Source organism: Pristiophorus japonicus, chromosome 14 (genome assembly GCF_044704955.1).
Source record: "Pristiophorus japonicus isolate sPriJap1 chromosome 14, sPriJap1.hap1, whole genome shotgun sequence".
In the NCBI taxonomy this organism is placed as follows: Eukaryota; Metazoa; Chordata; class Chondrichthyes; family Pristiophoridae; genus Pristiophorus; species Pristiophorus japonicus.
Window position 1 is genome coordinate 172,495,615 of NC_091990.1, and position 17,691 is coordinate 172,513,305.

Consider the following 17,691-nt stretch of genomic DNA (forward strand, 5'->3'; position numbering starts at 1 on the left):
TGGACATTATGACCAGTATTGGAGCATTATCACCATTATTGATATATTATGACCATTATTGGAGCATTATGACCATTATTGGAGCATTATGACCCTTATTGGAGCATTATGACCCTTATTGGAGCATTATGACCATTATTGGAGCATTTTGGCCATTATTGGGGCATTATGACCATTATTGGAGCATTATGACCATTATTAGAGCATTATGACCATTATTAGAGCATTATGGCCATTATTGGAGCATTATAGCCATTATAGAAACATAGAAACATAGAAAATAGGTGCAGGAGCAGGCCATTCAGCCCTTCTAGCCTGCACCGCCATTCAATGAGTTCATGGCTGAACATGAAACTTCAGTACCCCCTTCCTGCTTTCACGCCATACCCCTTGATCCCCCTAGTAGTAAGGACTTCATCTAACTCCCTTTTGAATATATTTAGTGAATTGGCCTCAACAACTTTCTGTGGTAGAGAATTCCACAGGTTCACCACTCTCTGGGTGAAGAAGTTTCTCCTCATCTCGGTCCTAAATGGCTTAGACTGTGACCCCTGGTTCTGGACTTCCCCAACATTGGGAACATTCTTCCTGCATCCAACCTGTCCAAACCCGTCAGAATTTTAAACGTTTCTATGAGGTCCCCTCTCACTCTTCTGAACTCCAGTGAATACAAGCCCAGTTGATCCAGTCTTTCTTGATAGGTCAGTCCCACCATCCCGGGAATCAGTCTGGTGAATCTTCGCTGCACTCCCTCAATAGCAAGAATGTCTTTCCTCAAGTTAGGAGACCAAAACTGTACACAATACTCCAGGTGTGGCCTCACCAAGGCCCTGTACAACTGTAGCAACACTTCCCTGCCCCAGTACTCAAATCCCCTCGCAATGAAGGCCAACATGCCATTTGCTTTCTTAACCGCCTGCTGTACCTGCATGCCAACCTTCAATGACTGATGTACCATGACACCCAGGTCTCGTTGCACCTTCCCTTTTCCTAATCTGTCACCATTCAGATAATAGTCTGTCTCTCTGTTTTTACCACCAAAGTGGATAACCTCACATTTATCCACATTATACTTCATCTGCCACGTATTTGCCCACTCACCTAACCTATCCAAGTCACTCTGCAGCCTCATAGCATCCTACTCGCAGCTCACACTGCCACCCAATTTAGTGTCATCTGCAAATTTGGAGATACTACATTTAATCCCCTCGTCTAAATCATTAATGTACAATGTAAACAGCTGGGGCCCCAGCACAGAACCTTGCGGTACCCCACTAGTCACTGCCTGCCATTCTGAAAAGTACCCATTTACTCTTACTCTTTGCTTCCTATCTGACAACCAGTTCTCAATCCACGTCAGCACACTACCCCCAATCCCATGTGCTTTAACTTTGCACATTAATCTCCTGTGTGGGACCTTGTCGAAAGCCTTCTGAAAGTCCAAATATACCACATCTACTGGTTCTCCTTTGTCCATTGGAGCATCATGGCCATTATTGGAGCATTATGGCCATTATTGGAGCATTATGGCCATTATTGGTGCATTATGACCATTATTGGAAAATTATGACCATTATTGAAGCATTATGACCATTATTGGAGTATTATGACCATTATTAGAGCATTATGACCATTATTAGTGCATTATGGCCATTATTGGTGCATTATGACCATTATTCGAGCATTATGGCCATTATTCAAGCATTATGGCTATTATTGGAGCATTATGACCATTATTGGAGCATTATGGCCATTATTGGACATTATGCCCAATATTGGAGCATTATCACCATTATTGATGTATTATGACCATTATTGGAGCATTTTGACCATTATTGGAGCATTATGACCCTTATTGGAGCATTATGACCCTTATTGGAGCATTATGATATTGGAGCATTATGGCCATTATTGTGGCATTATGACCATTATTGGAGCATTATGACCATTATTAGAGCATTATGACCATTATTAGAGCATTATGACCATTGTGCGAGTATTATGACCATTATTAGAGCATTGTGACTATTATTAGTGCATTATGGCCATTATTGGAGCATTATAGCCATTATTGGAGCATTATGGCCATTATTGGAGCATTATGACCATTATTGGTGCATTATGACCATTATTGGAAAATTATGACCATTATTGAAGCATTATGACCATTAATGGGGCATTATGACCATTATTGGAGCATTATGATCATTATTCGAGTATTATGACCATTATTAGAGCATTATGGCCATTATTTGTGCATTATGACCATTATTGGAGCATTATGGCCATTATTCGAGCATTATGGCTATTATTGGAGCATTATGACCATTATTGGAGCATTATGGCCATTACTGGAGCATTATGGCCATTATTGGAGCATTATGACCATTATTGGAGCATTATGGCCATTATTGGACATTATGACCAGTATTGGAGCATTATGACCATTATTGATGTATTATGACCATTATTGGAGCATTATGACCCTTATTGGAGCATTATGGCCATTATTGGCGCATTATGACCATTATTGGAACATTATGACCATTATTGGAGCCTTGTGGCCATTACTGGAGCATTATGGCCATTATCGGAGCATTATGACCATTATTGGAGCATTATGGCCATTATTGGCACATTATGACCATTATTGGAACATTATGACCATTATTGGAGCCTTGTGGCCATTACTGGAGCATTATGGCCATTATCGGAGCATTATGACCATTATTGGAGCATTATGACCATTATTGCGGCATTACGGCCATTATTGGAGCATTATGGCCATTATTGGAGCATTATTGCCATTATTGGAGCATTATGACCATTATTGAAGTATGATGACCATTATCGGAGCATTATGGCCATTATTTGAGCATTATGGCCATTATTGGAGCATTATGACCATTATTAGAGTATTATGACCATTATTGGAACATTATGGCCATTATTGGAGCATTATGGTCATTATTGGAGGATTATGACCATTATTGGAGCATTATGACCATTACTAGAGCATTATGGCCATTATTGGAGCATTATGACCATTATTGGAGCATTATGGCCATTATTGGAGCATTATGTCCATTATTGGTGCATTATGACTATTGGAAAATTATGACCATTATTGAAGCATTATGACCATTAATGGGGCATTATGACCATTATTGGAGCATTATGATCATTATTCGAGTATTATGACCATTATTAGAGCATTATGACCATTATTAGTGCATTATGGCCATTATTTGTGCATTATGACCATTATTGGAGCATTATGGCCATTATTCGAGCATTATGGCTATTATTGGAGCATTATGACCATTATTGGAGCATTATGGCCATTACTGGAGCATTATGGCCATTATTGGAGCATTATGACCATTATTGGAGCATTATGGCCATTATTGGACATTATGACCAGTATTGGAGCATTATGACCATTATTGATGTATTATGACCATTATTGGAGCATTATGACCCTTATTGGAGCATTATGGCCATTATTGGACATTATGACCAGTATTGGAGCATTATGGCCATTATTGGACATTATGCCCAATATTGGAGCATTATCACCATTATTGATGTATTATGACCATTATTGGAGCATTATGACCATTATTGGAGCATTATGACCCTTATTGGAGCATTATGACCCTTATTGGAGCATTATGATATTGGAGCATTATGGCCATTATTGTGGCATTATGACCATTATTGGAGCATTATGGCCATTATTGGAACATTATGACCATTATTGGAGCCTTGTGGCCATTACTGGAGCATTATGGCCATTATCGGAGCATTATGACCATTATTGGAGCATTATGACCATTATTGCGGCATTACGGCCATTATTGGAGCATTATGGCCATTATTGGAGCATTATTGCCATTATTGGAGCATTATGACCATTATTGGAGCATTATGGCCATTACTGGAGCATTATGGCCATTATTCGAGCATTATGGCTATTATTGGTGCATTATGACCATTATTGGAGCATTATGACCATTATTGGACATTATGCCCAATATTGGAGCATTATCACCATTATTGATGTATTATGACCATTATTGGAGCATTTTGACCATTATTGGAGCATTATGACCCTTATTGGAGCATTATGACCCTTATTGGAGCATTATGATATTGGAGCATTATGGCCATTATTGTGGCATTATGACCATTATTGGAGCATTATGACCATTATTAGAGCATTATGACCATTATTAGAGCATTATGACCATTGTGCGAGTATTATGACCATTATTAGAGCATTGTGACTATTATTAGTGCATTATGGCCATTATTGGAGCATTATAGCCATTATTTGAGCATTATGGCCATTATTGGAGCATTATGACCATTATTGGTGCATTATGACCATTATTGGAAAATTATGACCATTATTGAAGCATTATGACCATTAATGGGGCATTATGACCATTATTGGAGCATTATGATCATTATTCGAGTATTATGACCATTATTAGAGCATTATGACCATTATTAGTGCATTATGGCCATTATTTGTGCATTATGACCATTATTGGAGCATTATGGCCATTATTCGAGCATTATGGCTATTATTGGAGCATTATGACCATTATTGGAGCATTATGGCCATTACTGGAGCATTATGGCCATTATTGGAGCATTATGACCATTATTGGAGCATTATGGCCATTATTGGACATTATGACCAGTATTGGAGCATTATGACCATTATTGATGTATTATGACCATTATTGGAGCATTATGACCCTTATTGGAGCATTATGGCCATTATTGGCGCATTATGACCATTATTGGAACATTATGACCATTATTGGAGCCTTGTGGCCATTACTGGAGCATTATGGCCATTATCGGAGCATTATGACCATTATTGGAGCATTATGGCCATTATTGGCACATTATGACCATTATTGGAACATTAGGACCATTATTGGAGCATTATGGCCATTATTGGAGCATTATGACCATTATTGGAGCATTATGGCCATTATTGGAGCATTATGGCCATTATTGGAGCATTGTGGCCGTTATTGGAGCATTATGGCCATTATTGGAGCATTATGACCATTATTGGAGCATTATGACCATGATTGGAGCATTATGACCATTATTGATGACCATTATTGGAGTATTATAGCCATTATTGTAGCATTATGGCCATTATTGGAGCATTATGGCCATTATTGGAGCATTATGACCATTATTGGAGCATTATGACCATTATTGGTGCATTATGACCATTATTGGAGCATTATGGCCATTATTACAGTATGATGATCATTATTGGAGCATTATGACCATTATTGGAGCATTATGATCATTATTAGAGCATTATGGCCATTATTGGAGCATTATGACCATTATTGGAGCATTATGGCCATTATTGGAGCATTATGACCATTATTGGACATTATGACCAGTATTGGAGCATTATCACCATTATTGATATATTATGACCATTATTGGAGCATTATGACCATTATTGGAGCATTATGACCCTTATTGGAGCATTATGACCCTTATTGGAGCATTATGACCATTATTGGAGCATTATGACCATTATTAGAGCATTATGGCCATTATTGGAGCATTATAGCCATTATAGAAACATAAAAACATAGAAAATAGGTGCAGGAGCAGGCCATTCAGCCCTTCTAGCCTGCACCGCCATTCAATGAGTTCATGGCTGAACATGAAACTTCAGTACCCCCTTCCTGCTTTCACGCCATACCCCTTGATCCCCCTAGTAGTAAGGACTTCATCTAACTCCCTTTTGAATATATTTAGTGAATTGGCCTCAACAACTTTCTGTGGTAGAGAATTCCACAGGTTCACCACTCTCTGGGTGAAGAAGTTTCTCCTCATCTCGGTCCTAAATGGCTTACCCCTTATCCTTAGACTGTGACCCCTGGTTCTGGACTTCCCCAACATTGGGAACATTCTTCCTGCATCCAACCTGTCCAAACCCGTCAGAATTTTAAACGTTTCTATGAGGTCCCCTCTCACTCTTCTGAACTCCAGTGAATACAAGCCCAGTTGATCCAGTCTTTCTTGATAGGTCAGTCCCACCATCCCGGGAATCAGTCTGGTGAATCTTCGCTGCACTCCCTCAATAGCAAGAATGTCTTTCCTCAAGTTAGGAGACCAAAACTGTACACAATACTCCAGGTGTGGCCTCACCAAGGCCCTGTACAACTGTAGCAACACTTCCCTGCCCCAGTACTCAAATCCCCTCGCAATGAAGGCCAACATGCCATTTGCTTTCTTAACCGCCTGCTGTACCTGCATGCCAACCTTCAATGACTGATGTACCATGACACCCAGGTCTCGTTGCACCTTCCCTTTTCCTAATCTGTCACCATTCAGATAATAGTCTGTCTCTCTGTTTTTACCACCAAAGTGGATAACCTCACATTTATCCACATTATACTTCATCTGCCACGTATTTGCCCACTCACCTAACCTATCCAAGTCACTCTGCAGCCTCATAGCATCCTACTCGCAGCTCACACTGCCACCCAATTTAGTGTCATCTGCAAATTTGGAGATACTACATTTAATCCCCTCGTCTAAATCATTAATGTACAATGTAAACAGCTGGGGCCCCAGCACAGAACCTTGCGGTACCCCACTAGTCACTGCCTGCCATTCTGAAAAGTACCCATTTACTCTTACTCTTTGCTTCCTATCTGACAACCAGTTCTCAATCCACGTCAGCACACTACCCCCAATCCCATGTGCTTTAACTTTGCACATTAATCTCCTGTGTGGCACCTTGTCGAAAGCCTTCTGAAAGTCCAAATATACCACATCTACTGGTTCTCCTTTGTCCATTGGAGCATCATGGCCATTATTGGAGCATTATGGCCATTATTGGAGCATTATGGCCATTATTGGTGCATTATGACCATTATTGGAAAATTATGACCATTATTGAAGCATTATGACCATTATTGGAGTATTATGACCATTATTAGAGCATTATGACCATTATTAGTGCATTATGGCCATTATTGGTGCATTATGACCATTATTCGAGCATTATGGCCATTATTCAAGCATTATGGCTATTATTGGTGCATTATGACCATTATTGGACATTATGCCCAATATTGGAGCATTATCACCATTATTGATGTATTATGACCATTATTGGAGCATTTTGACCATTATTGGAGCATTATGACCCTTATTGGAGCATTATGACCCTTATTGGAGCATTATGATATTGGAGCATTATGGCCATTATTGTGGCATTATGACCATTATTGGAGCATTATGACCATTATTAGAGCATTATGACCATTATTAGAGCATTATGACCATTGTGCGAGTATTATGACCATTATTAGAGCATTGTGACTATTATTAGTGCATTATGGCCATTATTGGAGCATTATAGCCATTATTGGAGCATTATGGCCATTATTGGAGCATTATGACCATTATTGGTGCATTATGACCATTATTGGAAAATTATGACCATTATTGAAGCATTATGACCATTAATGGGGCATTATGACCATTATTGGAGCATTATGATCATTATTCGAGTATTATGACCATTATTAGAGCATTATGACCATTATTAGTGCATTATGGCCATTATTTGTGCATTATGACCATTATTGGAGCATTATGGCCATTATTCGAGCATTATGGCTATTATTGGAGCATTATGACCATTATTGGAGCATTATGGCCATTACTGGAGCATTATGGCCATTATTGGAGCATTATGACCATTATTGGAGCATTATGGCCATTATTGGACATTATGACCAGTATTGGAGCATTATGACCATTGTTGATGTATTATGACCATTATTGGAGCATTATGACCCTTATTGGAGCATTATGGCCATTATTGGCGCATTATGACCATTATTGGAACATTATGACCATTATTGGAGCCTTGTGGCCATTACTGGAGCATTATGGCCATTATCGGAGCATTATGACCATTACTGGAGCATTATGGCCATTATTGGCACATTATGACCATTATTGGAACATTATGACCATTATTGGAGCCTTGTGGCCATTACTGGAGCATTATGGCCATTATCGGAGCATTATGACCATTATTGGAGCATTATGACCATTATTGCGGCATTACGGCCATTATTGGAGCATTATGGCCATTATTGGAGCATTATTGCCATTATTGGAGCATTATGACCATTATTGGAGTATGATGACCATTATCGGAGCATTATGGCCATTATTTGAGCATTATGGCCATTATTGGAGCATTATGACCATTATTAGAGTATTATGACCATTATTGGAACATTATGGCCATTATTGGAGCATTATGGTCATTATTGGAGGATTATGACCATTATTGGAGCATTATGACCATTACTAGAGCATTATGGCCATTATTGGAGCATTATGACCATTATTGGAGCATTATGGCCATTATTGGAGCATTATGTCCATTATTGGTGCATTATGACTATTGGAAAATTATGACCATTATTGAAGCATTATGACCATTAATGGGGCATTATGACCATTATTGGAGCATTATGATCATTATTCGAGTATTATGACCATTATTAGAGCATTATGACCATTATTAGTGCATTATGGCCATTATTGGTGCATTATGACCATTATTGGAGCATTATGGCCATTATCCGAGCATTATGGCTATTATTGGAGCATTATGACCATTATTGGAGCATTATGGCCATTATTGGACATTATGACCAGTATTGGAGCATTATGGCCATTATTGGAGCATTATGACCATTATTGGAGCATTATGGCCATTATTGGATATTATGACCAGTATTGGAGCATTATGACCATTATTGATGTATTATGACCATTATTGGAGCATTATGACCATTATTGGAGCATTATGACCCTTATTGGAGCATTATGGCCATTATTGGCGCATTATGACCATTATTGGAGCATTATGACCATTATTGGAGCCTTCTGGCCATTACTGGAGCATTATGGCCATTATCGGAGCATTATGACCATTATTGGAACATTATGACCATTATTGTAGCATTATGGCCATTATTGGAGCATTATGGCCATTATTGGAGCATTATTGCCATTATTGGAGCATTATGACCATTATTGGTATGATGACCATTATCGGAGCATTATGGCCATTATTTGTGCATTATGGCCATTATTGGAGCATTATGACCATTATTAGAGCATTATGACCATTATTGGAGCATTATGACCATTAATAGAGCATTATGGTCATTATTGGAGGATTATGACCATTATTGGAGCATTATGGCCATTATTGGAGCATTATGACCATTATTGGAGTCTGATGACCATTATTGGAGCATCATGGCCATTATTGGAGCATTATGGCCATTAATAGGGCATTATGACCATTATTGGAGCATTACAGCCATTAATAGAGCGTTATGACAATTATTGGAGCATTATGACCATTATTGAAGCATTATGACCATTATTGAAGCATTATGACCATTATTGGAGTATGATGACCATTATTGAAGCATTATGACCATTATTGGAGCTTTATGACCATTATTGCGGCATTATGACCATTATTGGAATATGATGACCATTATTGAAGCATTATGACCATTATTGGAGCTTTATGACAATTATTGAGCATTGACCATTATTGAAGCATTATGACCATTATTGGAGCATTATGACCATTATTGAAGCATTATGACCATTAATGGGGCATTAAGACCATTGGAGCATTATGACCATTATTCGAGTATTATGACCATTATTAGTGCATTATGGCCATTATTGGAGCCTTATAGCCATTATTGGAGCATTATGGCCATTATTCGAGCATTATGACCATTATTGGAGCATTATGACCATTATTGGAGCATTATGGCCGTTATTGGAGCATTATCACCATTATTGATGTATTATGACCATTATTGGAGCATTATGACCATTATTGGAGCATTATGACCATTATTGGACCATTATGGCCATTATTGGGGCATTATGACCATTATTAATGTATTATGACCATTATTGGAGCCTTGTGGCCATTACTGGAGCATTATGGCTATTATCGGAGCGTTATGATCATTATTGGAGCATTATGACCATTATTGCAGCATTATGGCCATTGGAACATTATGGCCATTATTGGAGCATTATTGCCATTATTGGAGCATTATGACCATTATTGGAGAATTATGACCATTATTGGCGCATTATGGCCATTATTGGAGCATTATGACCATTATTGGAGCATTATGGCCATTATTAGAGCATTATGACCATAATTGATGCATTATGACCATTATTAGAGCATTCTGACCATTATTGGAGCATTATGGCCTGATGGATCGCTGCCCTTATCAATAGGTGCTCCTGGGCTGCCAGCAACAAGGAAATCTGCTCTGTACATCAGCAGCATTTATTTCCATTTTCTTTTCCACATTATCGAGGTATCTGCATTTCAAGCATTTGTCGTACTTATTTCATCAACTATGGTTCCTTTTTGTTTGTCGTACAGATTTAATCATTGATTATTATTACACTGAACTGTTGGGTTACTTTGTGTTTTTTTGTCTTTGTTCTGAAGTTGTTTAGTTTGGTGAGTGATCAGAGGATTAGGATATTGGATTTGGGTAGTCTATGGGTAGTTTGCATTTCTCATTTTTAAAACGTTTCCTGCCCTTGATCTTAACATTGTTCATTTTAATGAGCTGGCATGCTTCCAGGCATCGTAAAATGTTTTAACTGTTATAATGTCTTCCAAAATATTTTTCTGCTGTTACTAAGAAGAGGGCTCATTAATTTGAAATAAAGAACTTTAATCCCTTTACCAGCTTCCTGCAAAATTGTTGGACCAATCCTGTGTGGACAAGTGAGTTCCCTCAAAGTCTGTGCAACTTTGATGATTTATATTTGTGAGAAAACTCCACGCATTCATGCACATTTTCAGCATTTGCACAAGAAAATTGGGGATATTCTGGGACAGTCAGCATGGATTTGTAAAAATCAGTTTGTGTCTGACAAATTTATTAAAAGTTCTTTCAGGAAATAATGGATTGTATTGATTAAAAAAATGTCACGCATGTTGTGTATGTGGATTTTCAAAGGCACATAAGATGTCACATAAAAAGCCTGTTGATAAGATTAAGGCACATAACATTTAAAGGGAGCGTGGCAGCAAAAGTGGAAATTGGTTAAATGACAGACAACAGAGAGTGATGGTAGTTGGATAATTTTCAGATGGAACGGATCAAAATAGTGGTGTCCGCCCAGAGTCTGTGTTTGATGGCATTGTTCTTATCTGGGTTCGGCATATTCTCCATCATGGCGAATGCTGGGTAAATGCACTGCCATCGAAAGGCCACATTAGTGAATTGAACAGGATTTACTGTGATTGAAAGGCTGCATTAGAGAGAGTAGCGTACAGCGGTCTAGCCCGGAAATCGGCGTGGTCCCGGCCTGCAAGACCATCAGCAGGCCAGGGCCATCAGAGGGAGCAGCGTGCTGGGGCATATCACTGCAGGGAGCAGCGCGTGCTGCTGCAGGAGGGCGACGGCTGCGAAGTCAGGCCACTGAGTGCAGTGCGGGCAGGCACAGCAGGAGGGGCGAAGGAGCGGCAAGAGTCTGTAGAGGGGAGTGACTGGGACCCAGGAGAGGCGTGAGTTTGGGGCCCAGAAGTGGCGAGGGCCCAGGGGCAGCACGGGCCAGCCCACACTGATATATGTGCACGCTCGGTCCGTGCAGCCGAGCTGGTCTCCTGTCATCTTGCGTAATCCTTGCCACTAGACCAAGACCTAGCTCTGTCAAGCCCGTGTGGTGGCTGGTGTGCAATGGCCACCACACGTTAAAAAAATCCACGCACAGGCATCTTCCACCCTTCAGGATGTAGTTCTGGATCTGGAATATTAGGTCCTTCATTGAAACACCTGTGAACTCATCCTTTTTGGCGTAGAAGTAAGTCATCCTCGCTTCGAGGGACTACCTATGATGATGATCTTCTCTGGATATATAAATTATCTAATCTTGAGCACAATATCAATGGCTCTGAAATTCCAGTCGAGCTCTTCCCGCAGTCAAATGACAGAAAAAGAGAAAAAAGATGCGCACTTACCTGTTGCTGCTGCGCCCATTGGAACTTCCGAGCCTGAGGCCTCCCGTGACTGCACGTCGCAGTGCGTGCACGTGGGGACGTGCGCGGGCCAGGAGCTGGAGACAGCAGCCAATCAGGTGAAGTATAGATTCTCATTCATAGTAATAGGAGTTTCGCAAGTCCGGAACTCCGATTACTATGAATGGGAACCCCACCCACCCCCCAAACACCCAAAACACAATAAAAAATAGAAAATAATCTATATATTTCACATTCATTTAAATTAAAGTTGTTATAAAAAAATATATTTTCCCGACTTTTTAAAAAGTTTTTTTAATTAAGCCTTAAAGTAAACTTACTGTAGTGGGGACGGTTTTTAAACAATAAAATGTGTTTTTATAACTTTATTTTAATGTTTTTATGTATTTTTAAACACTAGCGCCTGTAAAAGTGGGCTATAGGCCTGCTTTTTCAGGCGCAAGATTTTAAAGGACATTTGCTGGGCAAGATATTCGTAAATGTCGAAAATCTTGCCCTGCAAGTGTCCTCGCTCCCGATCTGCGGCTGATCTGTCAAGCCAGAAATTTGACAGATCGGAAAAGCCGGTTTTCAGCGCATGCGCACTGCGCGCCGAAGCCTGGCTTTTCTGATGCCTTCCCAGGTCCATAGAAACTGTAAAGTCCTTACTCTACAGCATGAAACCACACGAGGCACATTCCAGGGACAAGGCCACTCCATGACCTTAACTCTTTATTACAGCACTCCAGAAGTGATGACCCTGCGTGGGACCTCCCTTTAGAAACCTGAATGATCAGGTAAGGAGTGTCTCCCGCAAGTTCACCCCCTGTGGTCAAGGTGTGCATCTGAGTTGCGTGTGTACAGTGTATACAGTAATACAGTGGTGTTACATTGTAGTTACAAACATGACAGAAACTTCGTACGGACCCGGGACATCGGAATTTCAGGGCCAATATTTACATTTGGCACAAAGGTAAAGAGCACGGTTCATTATGAAGAGGATTGTAAATGACATCAGGAGGATATGGACAGTTTAGTAGAGTCCAGGTTAAATGTCAGGTGAAACTTAATGCAAAGAAATGTAAGGTGATACTTTTTGTGAGCAAGAATAAGGACAAGAACTTTGCACTAAAAGGTAAAACTTTAAAAGAAGTAGAGGAACAGAGAGACTTAGGGGTTCAGATACATTCATCTTTAAAAGTGTGAGAAGACGGTGATAAAACTGCCAGATAAAAGCATACGAGATTCTGGGGCCGGAATTGCCCTCCTCCCCAAACGGGCGCACTAAACATTTTTTTCTTTCCGCCCAATCCATGGTGCGGAGAGTAGAGCGATATTCAGCTCTTTCATTTTGTTTTTTTAATCAGTGTGGTGTTCCAGGCGACTGCAGGGTGGAAATGCCGTTGGGTCAGGTCAGACGTCACTCTGAGTCATCAGCGCCGTGCTCATGACGTGATCACGTCGCTAACAATGCCACCACAACACGGCATGCCATGTCGCACTGATGCGTCACAACGTCCCACCCCTTCAGTTAAATGGGAAGCCGCATTAGTGGCACTCACTCAGCCACTAGGGAGGGTTTCGGCCATGCCAGCAGCCCGGTACCCATGAGGGGGTGCCGGGTTGCCTGTTGGCGGCCTGGCCGAACCCGTGGCCACCATTATCGGGCCAACCCCGGAGCCAATGATTTCATCGTTAATCGCCATGTCCTTACAACTGAACCACTAGGCTCACATACTACTCAATTCGCCACTCCACATTCATTTACCGACCAACAATATCTATCAATCACAACTCATACATTACATTCAGAGTTTCACCTCACTCTCATACACTTAGCGTTGCTTAGCACACACTGAAAGCTATTCAACGATGACAGACACATCGTCCAAACAGATTGTTTGACACTCACAGACACACTTCCCTTTTTCTTACAGGAGAAGGTGGGGCAAAACAGAAGGCAGCAGGTGCTAACCTGAAGGGGAACAGGCACACCCACAAAACCTTACCCTGATGGAGGATAACGGTGCTGGCCATACTTGGGAGCGACATTGCTGAGAGTGTGGTCAGCGGTGGGGCTGGATCAATTCATTATGACTTTATCCTCTTACCTAATCCTCCTTCTCACATCCCACTTCCCCCTCATCCCACAATCTCTTCTGATTTACAAGCTGCAGATGATGAAGCATGCACTTCTTGTGTTCCCCTGCTCCCATCACCAGAACCTTACCCTTTGTGCCTTTCTCCATTCAGATAGCCAAGAACTGCAACCTGGCCAGGCACTGGTGGAGGAGCAGGAAATGTACAGAAGAAGGTAGTGATGCAGAAGACACAGCACCATCACTCGAGTTCTGCTACACAGGACTCAGATGAGAACTTGGATGGGACGGCCCACAGAACAGAGGGTTGTGGGGATCTGGAACTCGCTGCCTGGCAGAGTGGTGGATGCAGAAACCCTCACCACTTTTAAGAGATGGTTGGATGGGCACTTAAAGTGCCGTAACCTGCAGGGTTACGGACCTAGAGCTGGTAATTGGGATTAGACTGGATAACCTCTTGTTGGCTGGCGCAGATATAATGGTAAGTACTGCAGGGAATAGAATATGGCCAGGGTGATCTCCTGGACTAGTTTCGATCGTCTGGATGGGTCGGAGAAGAATTTCCCCAGATTTCTTTCTCCCTAAATTGGCCTGGGTTTTTAATCTGGTTTTTGCCTCTCCCAGGAGATCACTTGGCTCCAGTTGAGGTGAAGTGTAGAATGTTTCAGTATAAGGGTGTCAGAGTTGTGTGAGGCAGACTGGTTGGGCTGGGTGGTCTTTGCCTTTCCGTCATTGTTCGTGGGTTTATATGTAACATTTAGGGCTACTGACCAAGGGCCGTTTGGCTCTTATTCGGCCGGCACGGACACGATGAACTGGAATGACCTCCTTCTGCGCTGTAAATTTCGATGTTTCTATGTTTCTAAAACTGATGGGTATGCACAATAAAAACGCTTGGTGCATGAGCAGGCCTGCCAGCAAACCTGAATGCAATTTCAAGGTGCATGGAGGAATCCAGCTCCAACGCTTGCACAGGGCTTTGCGTAGACCTTGGAGCCCATCCATTCCAGTGTGGGTGGGGTGGGCAGATTCACTGATAGACCAACCATCATGCAGTGTCTGATGGCCAATGTCTCAGCCTCCATTGCAGCAGAAGCAGAAGCCACCTAATGTCTGAATCCCGCAATGCAAGCTCAGACAGAAGTCACGCAAGCTCAGCTTGCTACCACGCAGGCGCAGGCTGCTGCCATCATGGCTGGGTTTACCAGTTTTGAAAGGGGCTTGCAAGGTGTCCCAGCAGTCCAGCAATCTGTCCTCCAGCAGATAACTAAGAATACTGAGGCGCCGCCCCGGGGGAATGGCATTGGCTCCGTGGAGAATGACCCTGCTGAACCTCAATGCGAGGAGTATTCGGAATAAAGTGGACGAATTAACTGCGCAGTTAACGGATATGATGTAATTGGCATCATGGAGCCATGGCTCCAGGGTGACCAAGACTGGGAACTCAACATCCAATGGTATTCAACATTTAGGAAGGATAGACAGAGAGGAAAAGGAGGCGGAGTGGCACTGCTGGTTAAAGAGGAAATTAATGCAATAGTAAGGAGGGACATTAGCTTGGATGATGTGGAATCGGTATGGGTGGAACTGCGGAACACCAAAGGGCAGTAAACGCTAGTGGGAGTTGTGTACAGACCACCAAACAGTAGTAGTGAGGTTGGGTACAGCATCAAACAAGAAATAATGGATGCGTGCAATAAAGGTACAGCAGTTAACATGGGCGACTTTAATCTACATATTGATTGGGCTAACCAAACTGGTAGCAATGCGGTGGAGGAGGATTTCCTGGAGTGTATTAGGGATGGTTTTCTAGACCAATATATCGATGAACCAACTAGAGAGCTGGCCATCCTAGACTGGGTGATGTGTAATGAGAAGGGACTAATTAGCAATCTTGTTGTGCGAGGCCCCTTGGGGAAGAGTGACCATAATATGGTAGACTTCTTTATTATGATGGAGAGTGACACAGTTAATTCGGAAACTAAGGTCCTGAACTTAAGGAAAGGTAACTTCGATGGTATGAGGTGTGAATTGGCTAGAATAGACTGGCAAAGGATACTTAAAGGGTTGACGGTGGATAAGCAATGGCAAACATTTAAAGATCACATGGATGAACTTCAGCAATTGTACATCCCTGTCTGTAGTAAAAATAAAACGGGGAAGGTGGCTCAACCTTGGCTAACAAGGGAAATTAAGGATAAAACCAAGGAAGAGGCATATAAATTGTCGAGAAAAAGCAACAAACCTGAGGACTGGGAGAAATTTAGAATTCAACAGAGGAGGACTAAGGGTTTAATTAAGAGAGGGAAAATAGAGTATGAGAGGAAGCTTGCAGGGAACATAAAAACTGACTGCAAAAACTTAATAAATATGTGAAGAGAAAAAGATTAGTAAAGACAAACCTAAGTCCCTTGCAGTCGGATTCAGGTGAATTTATAATAGGTAACAAAGAAATGGCAGACCAATTGAACAAATACTTTGATTCTGTCTTCACGAAGGAAGACATAAATAACCTTCAGAATGTACTAGGGGACAGTGGTCTAGTGACAAGGAGGAACTGAAGGATATCCTTATAAAGCGGGAAATTGTTTTCGGGAAATTGATGGGATTGAAGGCCGATAAATCCCTGGAGCCTGATAGTCTGCATCTCAGAGTACTTAAGGAAGTGGCCATACAAATAGTGGATGCATTGGTGATCATTTTCCAACAGTCAATCGACTCTGGCTCAGTTCCTATGGACTGGAGGGTAGCTAATGTAACACCACTTTTTAAAAAAGGAGGGAGAGAGAAAACGGGTAATTATAGACTGGTTAGCCTAACATCAGTAGTGGGGAAAATGTTGGAATCGATCATTAAGGATGAAATACCAATGCATTTGGAAAGCAGGGGCAGGATCGGGCCAAGTCAGCATGGATTTATGAAAGGGAAATCATGCTTGACAAATCTTATGGAATTTTTTGTGGATGTATCGAGCAGAGTGGACAAGGGGGAACCAGTGGATGTGGTGCATTTGGACTTTCAAAAGGCTTTTGACAAGGTCCCGCACAAGAGGTTGGTGTGCAAAATCAAAGCACATGGTATTGGGGGTAATGTACTGATGTGGATAGAGAACTGGTTGGCAGACATGAAGCAGAGAGTCGGGATAAACGGGTCCTTTTCAGAATGGCAGGCAGTGACTAGTGGAATGCTGCAGGGCTCAGTGCTGGGACCCCAGCTCTTTACAATATAAGTTAACGATTTAGATGAAGGAATTGAGTGCAATATCTCCAAGTTTGCAGATGACACTAAACTGTGTGGTGGTGTGAGCTGTGAGGAGGACGCTAAAAGGCTGCAGGGTGACTTGGACAGGTTAGGTGAGTGGGCAGATGCATGGCAGATGCAGTATAATGTGGTTAAATGTAAGGTTAACTATTTTGGGGACAAAAACACGAAGGCAGAATATTATCTGAATGGCGGCAGATTAGGAAAAGGGGA